A 16427-nucleotide genomic window follows, 5' to 3' on the forward strand; every position below is an offset into this window, starting at 1 on the left:
CAAAAAGGCACAAGGGAAATGATGAATTGGCATGCTTACGAGAACACACTTTATGTGGACAGAGCACAGTGAGGTCCTAAAGGGAAGTCATGCAAATATGGCTCAGTCATCGGAAAACAAACGTGCACGCGTTTCACTTAATCAGGAACTCTGCTGCTTTTCAGTAGCAATATTCTTAACTGTTAAAATAAGGGATTACAAAACTGAAAAATACCCTTTGTGGTCGTTATCAGAGATCACTCTATTGTTGTGAAACTGAAAACTTGACACACTGTTTTTGGAGTGTTCATCTTTATTTATTTTTTTGTACATCCATATCAGCGCACAAAGCCTGTGGGCGTCTATGCGATGGTTACAGACAGACACAAGTGGAGAAGTGGTGGGCAAGTATGGAGGGTGATTATTTGAAAAGCAGAGTTTTGGTATGCTTTCGGAAGACCATGTTCTCCTCTCAAGTGTTGCGCCTCTCAACTCCATCATCTCCTGGAGGTCCCAAAGAGCCATTTTACTATGAAGATAGGAGCATTTGTGCTTTAAAGCGCACAATACCATAACATGCCATACGGCAATTTCCGTTCATAGTGATTTTCAGTGTGCAGTGTAAAAGTGACCAACCTAGGATTCATGTTTGGCAAGTGATGTCATTCCTATTCTTGTACAAATCCCTGTGATATTCATCAGAATATAGATAATGCAGACATTTACATCTATGCATGCAAATGCCCTCTTATTTAACACCAATTGTTTATTGTAGAAGACACTTTATTTCGATCAGAGTTTAGAAGGATTCCTTGAGTTAAAATAAAAGGATGTAAATAGGCATTGACGATATAGGTCAGAAACAAAAAACTGGATGAGATATATTTATCGTGTGTGTGTTTTGAATCCGAAATTTGTTCACAACAACATTTTTAATTCTTGCAAAATCTGAGTTGTGTACACTGAATGGTAATGATACAATTTTGAAATTCTGCATAACACTTCAAGAACGTTTATAATCAGGAAAAGATTAGCAGCTTAAACCCAAAACAAGAAAAGCAAAATACAGAAATGTCCTCTGGTCTAGCTGCTGACTCATTGGGCCTCTTAGTCGACAGAGCAGCATCCGAGACTTAGAAATAAAACGTAAACTATGGAACGTACAAAGCTACAGATACCACTCTGTAGCATTTCCGTTCTTTTTGCTGGCAGAGCTGGGGCATGATACTTTATTGCCATTCCCCCCTGTCCCATACACTACATCAGGAAACGCTGAATGCACTTACTCCTGCATACACATTTTGAAGGTGGTGCAAATGCATTGGATTCTTATAGAATCCACTTTTTACACATGGTAATAACACAACCATATTCTATGGGAATGCATTTTAAATGGTGTCAACCATGTGTAAATCACAGGAAACACTTACATCGTTTTCTCTGGGAAGTGCAAAATCAAGACCTTAAGGTGTTTTCACCTGCGTTTACACCTTCTGTTGCAATTTGCATGACAATTGCATGGAGGCACATGTAACATGTTCTCTCTCTCTCTTTCTCTCTCTCTCTCTCTCTCTCTCTCTCTCTCTCCTCCCCTCTCTCTTCCCTCTTTCCCCCCTCTCTCCGCCCCCCCCCCGGAATGTGGTGTACACTTCCCTAACCTGGCTAACCATGTGAGGGGCCTGGAGAATGGTTGGCAAGCTATAGGTATGCCCGTTGTCCTGATGGCCTGTCATGAGCCAAAAGGGTGTCCTTGACCCTGATCCTGTTTCTGAGAATCATAGTGCCAACTGGACTTCAGAATGTCATTTGTATTTGTGCTCTTTTCTATCACTCAAAATGGCCATATCTTTGACATATCTGACCACTATTTTTGCCCAATTGAAGTCCTATGCACATAACATTCAACCATGTGAGGGCCTACTTGGTGTCTCGTTGTCATTCAGAAGACGTCAGCGTGCCTGTACAGCTGTGTCCTGTACACATCACACAGAGGTGCACCGTTCTCAGACACAAAAGCATTTAGGCATGCGCCATCCCACTCACTTTGCTGGAACACAGACTAGAACGCCCGCATAGAAACATATTTTGCATTTTGTAGTCAAATATTATTTCACCGTGTTCAGCAGAGTTGTAATTATTAAAAATTGATGTTTTCACACAGACATATTTTATGGTGGACTTGAGTCCTGCCACTTTGCAGGATATAAACACGGCTCCAGTCCTATGAATGCATACACAATAGCAATTAAAGACCTGGGCCCTCATTACAACACCGGCGGTAACCAATGGCGCTATTAGCACCATGGTTGCTGCCGGTATTGTAACGAGTCCGCCATGGTGCAATGGGGAATTATCACCCCATTCCAAGGTTGGCGGGGTGGTAATTCCCCATGCACCATTGACCCTTCAACATTCCCATTTTTGCCCCATAGGGCTCAATGGGAATGGGGAAGGCGGTAATTATGGTACCGCAAATTGCGGTACCGCAATTCCCTCCAAGGTCCCTTTGCGGGTACCTACTTTAACGGCTGGTCCAGACCAGCCGTTAAGGTCGGGAGCCACAAAGGGACCTCGTAATTAGGCGCTAAGGGGTTAACGGCGCCGCAGCCTTTTACGGCGCCGTTAACTCCTTAGCGCCAGGGTCGTAATAAGGCCCCTGAACTTCTGATTCCGGCACAGTGACATTAGTTGTGGGGAAAATGGCTGACTGGTACATTAAGCCAATACCATGCCTCCCCTAGCAGGACACCCGTCTTGGTGACCCCTCCACATCTGTTGCTAGATGTTGGACAGCAGCAACGTATGTAAAGTCACAGCTCACCTTAAGCTTCCTACCTCTCTTCCTTTACATCAATTTGGCAGCCCACAGCTATAGAGTTCAGGCAATGGAGGGTACTTTTCAGTGATTCGCATTCCAAGTAGATGGCAATATTTTCCGTGAAGGGTGTGAATCACCACCTTCAAGGTAACCCATTCCATAGCATTTTGGCACGGCACATAGAAAGACCTAAGAAATGTGCACATTAGAACCTCTGCAGTTTTAGCCATGATCCATGTAGCACTTAAACCCAAAAGAGTGATTCCAAGTGCCACCCATGGCTTCCAATTCATCTGAACGCAGTAATTGAAAATACCAGATTTTTTTACTGTGCCGATCTCTAAATAGAGGCAAAAAACATTATTAAACAGGCTGAATATGGCACATAAATAGCTCCAATTCTTGGGGGTGGGGGGGTGCGGGAGAGCCCAGCCAAGATGGCTGTTCTCATGTGAGCTCCAGACACTCTCGGCAGAGCCTGTACATTCATCCTGTGCCTGGCGGAAATGCAGTGCCTCAGCTGCATGCACTGATACCTAAATCATCCGGGGTCCAAAGAATCCTTGTTGCACGCCAATATCAGTCAGGGCGGCTGGATAAAGCCCCATGGCATAGTGGTGGAGTGTAGTTTGGAGGGTTGTTAGGAGGCACCAGCCCCTGGCCTTCGGTTGCAGGAAGTGCCCGCTGGTGCTGTGCAGGAGAATGGGCTTGGAGGAAGGGAGGAGCCCGGTCTTTGTTCATGGTCACTGCTACTGCCTGAAGATGGCTTTCCGCTGGTGGGGGATTGCACCGAAAGCTGAGCAAAGGAAGGCTTCCAGCTGGAAGGCCTAGCTCTGGTCCATCAGGATCACCTGATGACATAGCCCTGTGGCCCGTCAGGGCCACTGGTCCCTCCCCCTAGCTCAATGTGGCAGAGTCAGGCACATCTCAGACCTCATCAATGAGAGGAGCTGTGGTGGGCTGAAGGTCCTGTCTGGGGAGAGGGATCCAGGGTGTCACAGATTCATTGAGCACATCAACAAAGTTGTTGTAGTGCATCCAGGATCACACAATTCGTCAAAACTGGGACAGCATAAATGCATTTCATCCTCATAGCTCTCGTATTTTTAGTGATTACAAGCAAGTTTTGTACAAAAACTGTGTCACATTACTTTACCAGTTTACAAAACCTATGAGGAAGTAGGGTTGTTTAGTGGCTGAAACTATGTATAGGATGTACAGGGGTTAGTCACTTAATTGGTCAATGCCTATCTGATGGCTCCGCCTAGACCCATCCTACTATTAATACAGTTGTCTCCTACATCATTACATGGACAAGTGATGGGTTGGCATCATCCATCATAGGCGGTGTGGCAAGGGGACTTGTCATTTGTTGGCATCAATCTTATCAACCTTGGACATATTGACCAGGGTCAATATAGGAGCGAGCCAAAAGTGGGGTAACAGAATTCCATGGGCTGCCATACTTCCAATTAAAGAACACTCCTAGTCATCCCAAGTTGATGAGGCCTTCCCTACCCTTTGTACTTGGCCTTGTGTGCTGTCTGTGTGCATATTGAGGGAGTTCTGCATTGTCCTTATCTATTTTTGGCTCGTAATGAATAGCCAGTGTTTTCCCTATCAGTATCATGTGTTAAGATACTGTGTTTGAGAGTGGGTTTCCTTCTATTTATTGAGTTTAGCTAATTCTAACATGCATGTTGTGTTATTTTTGCCACTTGGAACACTATTCAGCTACCTTCTATGAAGTCCTTTGGCTTACTGGTCTCATGCACTTGGACATCAATGGTTGTTTGTGCTCTTGTTGAAATTGATTAACTTAGAAGTCTACCGCTTCCCATCCTGCAAACCATTTTCTCATGCCTGCGTTCTGTTAATCTATTACTCCCGTTCTTGTTTCCTGGCCTTGTCTCAGGTTGTGAGTTACTGAATGGGCTCTGCACGGGTTTCTACAATACATGTGTTTTTATAAATGTAGCATCTTGAATTCTGGGGCCTTGCTAATTCTGAGATTTGCTGCGGCTTCTGCATTTGGAAAATAGCTGCATTCATGTCTTCCTGTTTCCATATTGGTGACCTATAGCCGCGTCTATTCATCCTGTATGTCTGCCATATGATGTTTCCCTGACTGTGTATTCAACATCTTATCTACCTATAATTCACCTGGCGTATAGGCGTAGTGAGTCACTAGAAACGCCTATCCTATTATACTATTATATGGTGCACTATTTATACTGCCCACTATTTGTGCATTCTATGAACTACATTTTAGTCCTTACTTGTGTCGTTCAATCTAACTAATTCTTTAAGGCAGATTGCATGTTCGTTCACTATGGTTAAACATATGGGCCTCATTACGAGGTTGGAGGTAGCCTTGCCGGTAAAATCGGCAAGGCTACCTCCATACCAGCATGGAAATCCGGCACCCGTGAATGGGCAATTACTGGGTTATTCCAGCTCCGCCAGACCCGGTAATTACCCTTTCGTGGGTGCCGGTGCCGGAATAACCACATTCCCATTTCAGCCCCATTCGGCTTAATGGCAATGGGGATGCCTGTACCACCGGCACCGTTCATATCAGTGCTGGTACTACAGGCATGCAGTGCTCGCGGGTGCCTTTCATTGCACCAGGGCAGACCTGGTGTAATGAAAGGCACTCGTGGTACAACTCAGATTTTGCCGGTCCGGACACAACAGTATTGCTACCGTTGTGTCCGGACCGGCAACCTTGTAATGAGGCCGATTGTTTCATGGAGCTCACATTTTTCTTCATATCATCAACCACCTCTAGTTTTATGAGGTGGTGAGGCTGTGTCAGCCTGTAACATCTCTCGCCCTCAAGGTAATGGGGTCGAGGCAGAAAGTAGTAATGATGTATTCATCTGTATCATCACTCAGTCATTGACACAGATGTGCTCTAGGCCCTGAGACACCAGAGATGAGCTGTCTGTGTAAGCAGGGTTGAGCCGTCGCACAGCACCTTAAACTCAGCACCATAGTGCCAAAGGCTCCTCTAATAACTGCTGGAGGGCTCCCAGGGGTCCGGTGACACACTCCAGTATTTGGTTTTGAGCTGGGTGAATTAGCAGGGTCGCAATCACCTCTGGAGAGGAGAAGGACTCAGTGCAGCACTGATACGGGTGTTCTCCCTGGGGGCTGAGCCCGTTGTCCTATGAGTTTGGATGGGAGACCAGACTGCTACTTTGACTGATGGGCAGCAGTGACACCCTTCTGATTCCCTGTGCATGGTGACTGTCCTCTCTGGGAAGTCGCTAGGCCGCTGCTGACACCTAATCTGTTGGCTTACATGGACATTGCTGGCTGCTTTGAGCATTGACATGCTGTGTGAAAGCAACTTCTGGGTAAACTGGGGTCCCATGGTGAGGTTTGATGCCGGGGACTGCTCCACACCTCAAATTATATTTCTGAATATGTCCCCGGGACACTGACAACCCACAATGGGTAAACACCACAAGAGCTAATCCAAGCTCTCCTTGAGGGAGGAGCTGCCAGCAAAAAGATGCGAGGCTCAAGCCCTGCCCTGGAGAAAAGACAGTCTCCGGAGTCACCAGGGCGGGTCCCAGTGGAAAGTCCAGCCTGAGTGAGGGAGCCACCTGGGTCCTGTGAGAGCAGCAGGGAGGCCCCCTGGCAGATGCCCATCATCTCCTGGAGGAGGGCATGGCTGGACTCCTCCCTGGTTGAGTGGATCCCACAGCATGGGGCTCCTCTGTGGAGGGCGCACTGCAATGGGACCTGGGGGGGCCGATTTCCCTACGGGTCCCTCATCAGCATGGGTGGTCCAGGAGGCTCCTGTACTTGATGGCCCCTTTTTGCTGGGCCGTAGGTGCACGCTCACTGTGGCCACCTGTGTCCGCCCACCAGGAGCGTGGAGCCAAGCTGAGTGGAGGCTGCTGGCGCCAACCTCATATTGATTAATTGGGTTCTGACTGGCCCCCTGCTCCAAGTCCTTTGGTGGATGGCCTGTACCTGAGGTGCTTTTGGTGTATCATGTAGGGGGGTTGCTGCCTACCTCCCTGTGGCCCCCCTGAGTACAACACAGTGGGGAGTGTCCCCCCCACCTGAATTCTGAAGAGCCCAGAAGGTGTGCCATATCCGGAGGGGTCAACCCAGCGCATCGCGTGGCTCTCCATCAGCCTGGGAGCCAGACATACCATATTGCCCTGGAGGGTGCCATGCTGGAAACAAGGAAATAAAGGAAGAACTGGAGTCCTACGGGAGGATGTGAGAGAGAACCAGGACTTCACACAATATTCTGTGCTGGGGGTGACTCCATAGCGTCTGGGCACATACCACTTTGAGACTGGGGCAAATCGATTTCTGGTGGGACTCTGTGCCTTTTGATCGGCCTAGCCCCCCTGAGTGGAACGGGGAGCACCCGTCCATACATGACTGGTGGTCCTCCCTACAGCAGTTTCACTATTCGCAGACTCTATCCTCAACGCTGCCAAATTGTGATAAAACCATGGCGACGAAGGCCAGTGACCAGATGTCCACCAAAAGAGACATAGCTTCCTTGATGGAGGAAATAAGGGGCATGAGAGCGGATATAGGGGGAAAGTTGGACAAATTGAACCAACGAGTCGACAATATGGATGACAGGTTACAGCAAGTAGAGAGCAACCAATCCTGCTTAGATACTCCGGAGACACAGATGGACATGGGAATAGTGGAACTGGAAAGGACACCAATAAAGGAGGGTGAAACAGAGAGAGACATCAGGAGAGCAATACATGAAGTGGCAAAAACACTGTTTGAGGATGATTCAATAGACAAACCCAGAAACGGCAGAGCCCATAGAGCTGAGAGGGGGTGGGGGGCAGCCAGGGTCCCAAGGTAAGTGCTGGTGCGCTTTTACCACTATCCTGAGAAAATTAAGATCCTGGACAAAGCACGACAGAAAGATATGGTGACCCATGGAGAGGCACAGATCACAGTCTTCTAGGACTTATCTTCTTATACTCTGACGAGGCGCAGGATGTGTAGCCCACTGACTAAATGGCTAAATGAGAAGGGCATTCACTAAAGATGGGGCCTCTCTGATTCAATTTTATTTGAGAATGATGGGTATAAGTACCAGTTGATCACTGAAGATGACATACAAAGAGTTATGGAGGAACTGGTGGGGGTTCAGAATAAGAGGCCTAGTGAGAGGGAGAACCAAACCAAGGAAGAGCTGTGGCGCATAAAACAGTCAAACAAGCGTTGCATGCCAAGCTCACACAAGTTCAGGAAGCGCACCACTCCTCCAAAATGAACTCCCTGATCACTGATAGGATGTGCTGTAACTGGTTTTTGTACATACCCTAAGGTGACCTCAACCTTTTGGGGGTGGATGGCGCTATTCCCTTTATGGGGACCGTCCCATCATGGGGCAAGAGTCAATGTTGCCTGGCCCTGGTGGGTGGGGGCTGTACTAAAGATGATGAAGCTCCATTAAGGGCAAATACCAATATCAATGAGGGTCGATGGTGGTGGGGTGAGGGGCCAGAGGGTGGTGATGTGGTACCCTAATAAACAAGGGAAGGTTTGGAGGGGGGAGAGTTTGAGTTTGAATTTGAGACAGGGAAGTGTGAAGTGATTAAAATAGGGATTGTTATACAATTGTTTTGGTAATAGAAGTGTGTTGATCTTAGCTGTAGGTAGGGAGTGCTCAGAAGTTGAGAGGTGTTGTAAAAGGGTGGATGCCAGGAGGTAACTTGTGGTCCAGTTGGAGGTCGCTTTGTTGGTCGTCCTAGCCTGGACGCTTAGGAGGGTGTGTGGTGTGTGAGGAGGTGGTGGGAGAGTGTGGAGATGTTGTTCTTGAAAGTCTCAAGCACTGAAGTGTAGTCCATGGAGTTATGCAACCGTGAAGTTTAATTACAAGGCACAGTTAAGGCGGTGTGATAATGGGACGACAAGCAAGGGATGAGTGATGGGTACTGACATTGGCTACCTTAATGTAGGGGGGGCGCAATTCCCTGATGAAGAGTTCCCTCTTGCTGAGGAAATTTCGAGGTCCCAGTTAGATGTCATGATGATTCAGGAGACGCACTGGGTATTGGGGGCAGCTTTGAAGGCAAGAGTTGTGGGGAAGGTCTACAGAGCATCGATCAATGCTAAAAAAAAAAAAAGGGGAGGTGGCGATTGTTCTTTCCAGCTGCCTTAACTTCGAGGTGGTGGCACAGATGATTGACGTGGAAGGGAGATATGTATTCTTGAAGGCCACACTGGGTTCGGTCTATTGCCCAAATGTGGGACAAATACAGTTATGGGAGCGGCTCAGAGAAGGACTTTGTGGAAGTTTCCTGTGTGGTTGGGGGAGACTTCAGTATGGTCCTTGACCCAGTTAGGGACCACTCCAGACCGGGAATTGTGGAGGTGATTCGGACATGTGAGAGGGTCTCAGAAAGATTCTGGAGAGTGAACGAGGAGCTTTGATTGTCCGATTCCATGATGGAAACAAAGGGGGGGGGTTAAGACCGTTGCCCAATTTTATATTTCCTATTCAAGAATTGATTTAGTGTTGATCAATGTCACGCTCAAGGGTCCAATCATTCATTTGCAGGAAGAAAGGATTCCATGGTCGGACCATGATCTAGTGAAAGTGGTGGTTGGGAACTGGTCAGGTGGGAAAACAAAGGGCAGGTGGGTGTGCAAAGACTTCCTCCTGAAAAATAAAGAAATAGCACAAACCCTGCTCTCCGAAGACAAGGATTATTTTGAATTCAATGATAATGGGGAAGTAGGGATCCAAACTCTTTGAATGGATTCAAAGCCACTATACATTGAGTACTAATAAAAATGGGCTCCTGTAAGAAGAAGTAATGCTCCCGACAAGAACAGGAACTAAGGGAGAAGATAGCAGGAATTCAGGTAGACTCGAGGGAGGGTTCCAGCTTACACTTGGGGGAAGTGAAGACGCTTAGAAGGTATGAAGCCCAATTGAAAACATTACTGGTTCAAGACAATGGCCCTCATTAGAACACCAGCGCTAAACCATGGTGCTATTAGCACCATGGTTGGTGCCGGTATTGTAACGAGTCCGCCAATGTTCAATGGGGAATTACCACCCCATTCCAAGGTTGGCGGGGCGGTAATTCCCCATTGAACATTGGCCCTTCCCCATTCCCATTTTTGCCCCATAGACTCAATGGGACTGGAAAGCCGGTAAGTACGGTACCATAAATTGCGGTACCGTACTTACCTCGAGAGTCCCTTTGCGGGTCCCTACTTTAACGGCTGGTCTAGACCAGCCGTTCAGGTCGGGTCCCGCAAAGGGACCTCGTAGTAATGCGCTAAGTGGTTAACGGCGCCGCAGCCTTTTACGGCGCCGTTCACCACTTAGCGCCGGGGTCGTAATGAGGCCCAATGAAAGGAAATTATTGTTTCTCAAACAGAAACATTATGAGAAAGGTGACAAATCCGATCAAATCTTGGCCTGGAAACTACGTGAGGTACAAAAGAGTAAACTGGTGACCAACATTGACAGGGGGGCTGGAGCGTTTATGATGCAGATGGGATTAGTTTAGAGCCTTTTTTGTATCCCTGTAAACCTTAGAATACCAAGGAGATGGCTCCTGTATAACAGAGTTTCTAAGTCAACTGCCCATCCCAAGTCTCCCAGGGGAGATAGCAATAACCTTAGAGGACCCAGTAGAGAGGAGGAGGTGCTGAGAACGATCAAGGGAATTAAGGGGGGGCACGACCCCGGGAAACAATGGATTCTCAGTATGATTCTATAAAGAATATAAACCAGTTTTGGCCCTGTACCTGACATGTGTGTATAATGCAGTCCTGGTGTGTGGCTCCCTTCCGGAGACAATGATGGGAGCAATTATAGTTGTTCTCCACAAGGAAGGCAGGAATCCAGGGCTAAGCTTTTCTTATAGGCCAATATCCCTTCTAAATGTGGTTGTAATAAGCCATTGTAATCTAGCCATTGGCCATCTCCATTAGGTTTAACCAGAAGATTAAAGGGATCACTCATGGGGGAACAGAATTTAAACTATCACTCTTTGCGGATTACATTTTGGACTATCTTACTGACATACATACCTCCCTACCTGAAGTGGTCTCCCAGACCTCCCAATTTGGAGTATTTTCCTGTCTCAAAATCAGCTTGGATAAATCCAGGGTGATGCCAGTGTGCAAGGGGCGATCGAGTTTAGATCTGGAGGCGAGGATATGTGAGATGAAAGGGGAAGGGCGAAGCAAAAAGTATGTGAGAGTACACTTGACTAAAGATCTCTCAAGCTTATTTAAATTCAACTTCACCCCATGCTGGAAGAAAATCAAGGCAGATTTGAAATGGTGAGAGCCATCAGTCTTGTTCTGGTACAGTCGAATCACTGCGATAAAAATGAATGTTTTACCCTGCCTTCTTTACCTCTTTATGTCACTCCTGGTCGTCCTCCCACAGGGGTTCTTTAGGAAGCTCAATGTAGCAGTGCACTGGTTCATCTGGGGAAACAAAAAAGCGAGAATTAAAATATCGCCCTGACACTTGCAAGGAGACAGGGAGGATTTGGCCTCCCAGATTTCCAGGGATATTATCGGGCTTCACAGATGAGGGTTATGTTTGAACACATGAGGGAGGATTTGAGGACTTACAGGACATGCTTGAAAGACCTAGAGGTGCACTGTAGGAAGGTGACAGATTATCTATAGACCCCACAAAAAGAAATCCCATCTAATCTGAGTAACCACCCGACCCTGGGGTCCTTCTGGGCAACGTGGCGGAAAGGGAAAGTAACTGCCACCCTGTCTACATGGCCTTTGCCGCTGATGTTGGTCTGGGGACCACAAATAGGTCTTGACAGGCATAATTTTAAATTCTCACAACCATTGGTTAGGCAGGGGTTGGAGCGCACACGCCAACTTTTCTATCAGGGTATCTTCAAGTCCATAGCAGAATTTCGAGATGCCATGCCTACGGTAAAGATCCCAATTTTGGACTACTTGAGACTTAAGGGGCTATTCAAAGATCCCAAGTGGATGGAATTACTATCTAGGGACCTCACGTCATTTGAAAGGGCACTGAACACAGCTATAAATAGGAAAGGGAGGGTATCACTGCTCTACAAGGTGCTAGGAAAGGGAGGGTATCACTGCGCTAAATAGGAAAGGGAGGATATCACTGCGCTACAAGGTTAAATTTCTGCCTCCCCCAGAGGGGAGGCAGAAATTTAAAAAACTTTGGGAGGAACTCACGGATAGGGAAATAGTGGGGGAAGAATGGGATCAGATATACAAGATAGCCTTCCACAGGAACCTGTTCACTGTCACGATGGAAAACAACTTCAAGCTTCTCCAGGGCTGGTATAGAGACCCCCCCTAAACTGTCAAAGATGTTCCCCCAGATTTCTTCCAACTGTCCTGGAGGATATGGCCAGGTGGGGTCTTTCTCACACATGTGGTGGGGATGTCCAAGAGTCACAGTGTTTTGGGCAGAGGTCCTAAACTGGATCAAAGCGGTTTCTGGGGAATGTTCAGATACTCCTGGGGCTCCTGATCACTGTCTGGTCGGAATTTAGATTGAGCAAATCTCTAGAAACAATGCTGAGGGCGGAACGAGTTACAGTGCCTCAGAGATGGAATGGGGAGTTCACCCTGACAAGATCAGTCTGGGAAAAGAAATTCCAGGAGATGGTAACGATGGATAAATTGGCGTCCGTAATAAACGACAGGTTGGGGGCATTTCAGGAGGAATGGGGATTTTGGATGGCCAGATGGGAAGCAGAAAGTAGGGGGGGACCAAGAGGGGAGGGAGATGGGTGAAAGGTAACAGGGGAAGACTCAGTTGTGGCTGGAGGTACTACCTCCTAGGTAAATGCAAGAGGTGTTGGGGTGGCGGGTCTCTCTGAATGTTAGACTGCTTCAGGGTACGAAATGGCCAAATGAAAAACTCCTGTCGGTTCAACCTAAATATGAAAGTGTTTACTGTTATCAGTGCCATGAGATGCTGATTCAGATGGGGTGGGGGTGGGTGAGGGATTTAAAATGGCTGTTGAGATTATGAAGATTGGTGGTTTGAAGTTCATAGTTTAAAAAAGAAAAACAAAAAACTCTATGCATATACGGAGTTGAGCAGCAGTCCTTTCATTTCAATTACCAATCCCCTCAAAGGACGTCCTGTGCAATGAAAGATCAAAGTGAAAATTGGCAAACATTCTTATGACAAAATGATTTAAAAGGTTGCACTATACCCGCTAAAACCAACAACTTCAATGCTGCTATAGTTAACAGTGTTTCCTCTCCACTAGTCAGCCTGAGAAATAACATATAATTATTCACAGAAACTGGATTCCAGTAAATCTGTTAACTTTGAACACTTTGCTCTTTGGTACACAATTTACTTGATGTATAAATGCCTTACAAAAGCACAATAAATAAATAACTAAGTTACGTCTCTGCGTCTGAAACGCTTCACATGCTCTGTGTCTGAAACGCTTCACATTCATCCAGGTTATGTTCACGAGTCTGCAGAGTGTTTGTAGGCTTACACATTTGTCCATTTCCCAAACCCTCCAATTCTTTGGTTTCCCAGCCATTTCTGACCATCTTATTCCCGCCAGTTAACAGAAGATTTAATCATAGCCTGAGATATTCTTCCCACGAATATGAATTGGGAAATCTTATCAGATAAAGTGGTTAGTAGCCCAGTGGCTTTTGAATATTGGAGTGAGACCTGCACAATTTACATGAGCTACCTTGGTCTGATGTATTGCACTGATCAAGCTCTCTCAACTTCTTAACCGTTCCAGGATTGGAAACCAGCAAATCCCTACTAACAGAACATTTGCTCAAAATGAGCTCCACCACTCTCCCAAAAGCAGCCAAGGGGGCGCACCTAACCCTTTCCATAATGATGTCCAAGTCGATATACAGACTATTCAGCAGACGGTTTAGAATAAGCCTATACTGGTCCAACAGGTTCCATCTAAAGATATATGCCAACACATTCAGGCCCAGTTCTAGACAAAGTGCAGCAATTGACTAGCAGTTTGGCGAGGTCTGCACTTTCTTTCAAATTATGGCCTCAATTTTATCCCAATCAAGTCCCCAGGAAACACATGCTATTTCTGTCCCATGCATAAGTTCTAGGACCACCTTAATTTTTGTAGAACTTCAAAACTGGAATAAGGGGAAATGTTCAATGCTTCACCCGAATTCTCTTCATCTGGTCAGCCAATTGTTCTGCCTTAGATCTCAGCCTCCCCAGAACCATTCCCTGATTGGGGCCAGAATCTATTGAAAAACCCAAAGGTGTGTTTTTGGAGTCAATGTTCCACTACACAATGACCAAGAGGCTCAAGTGTTGTTGCAAAATCTTAATATTTTTTTTTAGCACAGTTACCATAAGCTCATTTAACTCCACATATGTTTCTACTGCCCTGGCTAATTTCTACAACCCAAATTGTGTACAAACCAGCAGAATAACATCATTTGAATAAGTCAGATGAGAAACCCACAATTCACCAAGTTTAGGTGCCACGAAACTCACAGCACCCAACCATTGCCTCTGGTCTGCCAGATAAAGGTTGAACAGACAAGGGGCCAGCACGCATCACACTCTCAGCACACTACATGCTCACATTTCTCTCGACAGTGCAGATGTATCAATATTGCCAAAAGAGAATGTGGAATACCGCAGGCATGCAGCTTTGTCCAGAGGCGTGTCTGATTCACGGAATCAAAGGCCATCGAAAAGTCAATCGCCATGGCAATTACTTGCCTAACTGACTCCATCCATGTGTGTTCCTGAATACAAGAAATTACAAGACCATTCAAGGAAGTAGAAACACCCTTTCTGAAGTCTGTTTGGACTTGCATTAGACGACTAGCTGCTAATGCTCAAACCTCCAGTTCCTGCAGGATCAGACAGACAAATATTTTGCTCTCACAATACAACAGTGATATGGGGCGATAATTAAATGGATTATTTCTAATCGCCTTTCTTAAAAATTGGAACAATAACAGATTATTTCCATGTACTCAACGCAGTCGCGGCTGGTGAGTTTGAAAGCTGGTGGGGCGTAAATTTCCCAGGGTGACTTTAGTAGCAAGCGTGCGCAGCGCGCAAGCCCACCCCACCAAGGGCGGTGCGGGGGGGTTCTCCCCCCGCGAATCTTTTTTGAAAAATGGCCTACAAAATGTGCAATTTACTGTCCAAAAAACCCACCGAAATATGAAAAAAGCATTCGGTTTTGCATATTAATAGTGGTACACTATTCTAACGTGTGCAAGTGTGATGGTGTATTTTACAGCAGCTTGCATTGAGAATAGCCGGTACTATGGTGTATGCATAAAGAAATTCATTATAAAGTCAGTAATGATGGAAACATATGTTTGTCATGCTGTTACTGGGATTCACATGCGGTCATCCTCTTACTAAGGTGGGATTTTAGGCATTTTCTGAAAGGGGGAAACTAAGGTAAAATATTACTTTAGTTTTTAACCACTTAATTAATGCGACATTTGTCCTACCTTTAATGGTTGTCTGCCTCACTGAGTTGCCATTGCTTAAGTTGCTCAAAGTTGCAACATGTGGAATGCACAGGTCTCAGAAATAGCACATACATATTGCATGGAGAAAAATGCAACAGAAATAGTTTACTAAGTTTATTATGTTGAGTGCTTTATTATCAACCAACAACCATAACATCAAAACATACTTCACATTTCTCACTGTTCTGTCAAATAGATCATTGCAACCTTACACAAAATCCTAACATATATAAGGCCATTCAAACAAATAATTCAAGGTAACCCACAAACTAACTGCAAATAGCTTGCTTGTAACAGAACATTCACTGGTCAATCATTTTAAAAGTTTGTACACAAATTGTGCACGTCTATTTTTCAGAGAGGCAAATTTATCAATAGTCTGTGTATTGAAGTCAGGGATCTCTTGAATTAGTTTTTTTTCCATGGACAGCATGGCCAAAGCATTCAGACGATCCTCAGTCATTGTGTTTCACAAGAATGTTTTAATTCGCTTCAGGGTGGAGGAACAGCGCTCAGACTCAGCTGCTGTCATGGGTGTTGTAATCAGAATTTTTAATAACTGCATTGTCTCACTAAATGCTTCTTCGAGATTGTTTTCAACAAACAATTTTAATAAAGAAATTGCCCCACTTGAACTACAGAATTCTGGTCTATCATAAACAATTGAAAGCTCAGTGCACAGTCTTTCCTTGTTTAACATGGGATACGCTTCGACAGTTGCATTCAGTGCATCATTGGGAAAAGACTGTCCATGGGCCTCATTACGAGGTTGGAGGTAGCCATGGCGCTATTAGCGCCATGGCTCCCTCCAAACTCGTTCCGACTCTGCCCTGGTGAATGGAGCAACTACCGGTCCATTCCAAGGTTGGCGGGACCGGTAATTCCCTATTCATCAAGGCCATTCGCCATTCCCATTTGAGCCCCCATAGGGCTCAATGGGAATGGGGAAGGCACTAATAATGGTACCGCAAATTGCGGTGCCGTTATTAGCTCTAGAGTCCCTTTGCGGGTCCCGTCCTTAACGCCTGAAAAAACCAGGCGTTAAGGAAGGACCCGCAAAGGGAACTCGTAGTAGGGTGGTAAGGGATTACCGGCACCAGTGCCCTTACCGGTGACGGTAATC

The sequence above is a fragment of the Ambystoma mexicanum genome, chromosome 10, assembly GCF_040938575.1.
Source record: "Ambystoma mexicanum isolate Mex_15411 chromosome 10, UKY_AmexF1_1, whole genome shotgun sequence".
NCBI lineage: Eukaryota > Metazoa > Chordata > Amphibia > Caudata > Ambystomatidae > Ambystoma > Ambystoma mexicanum.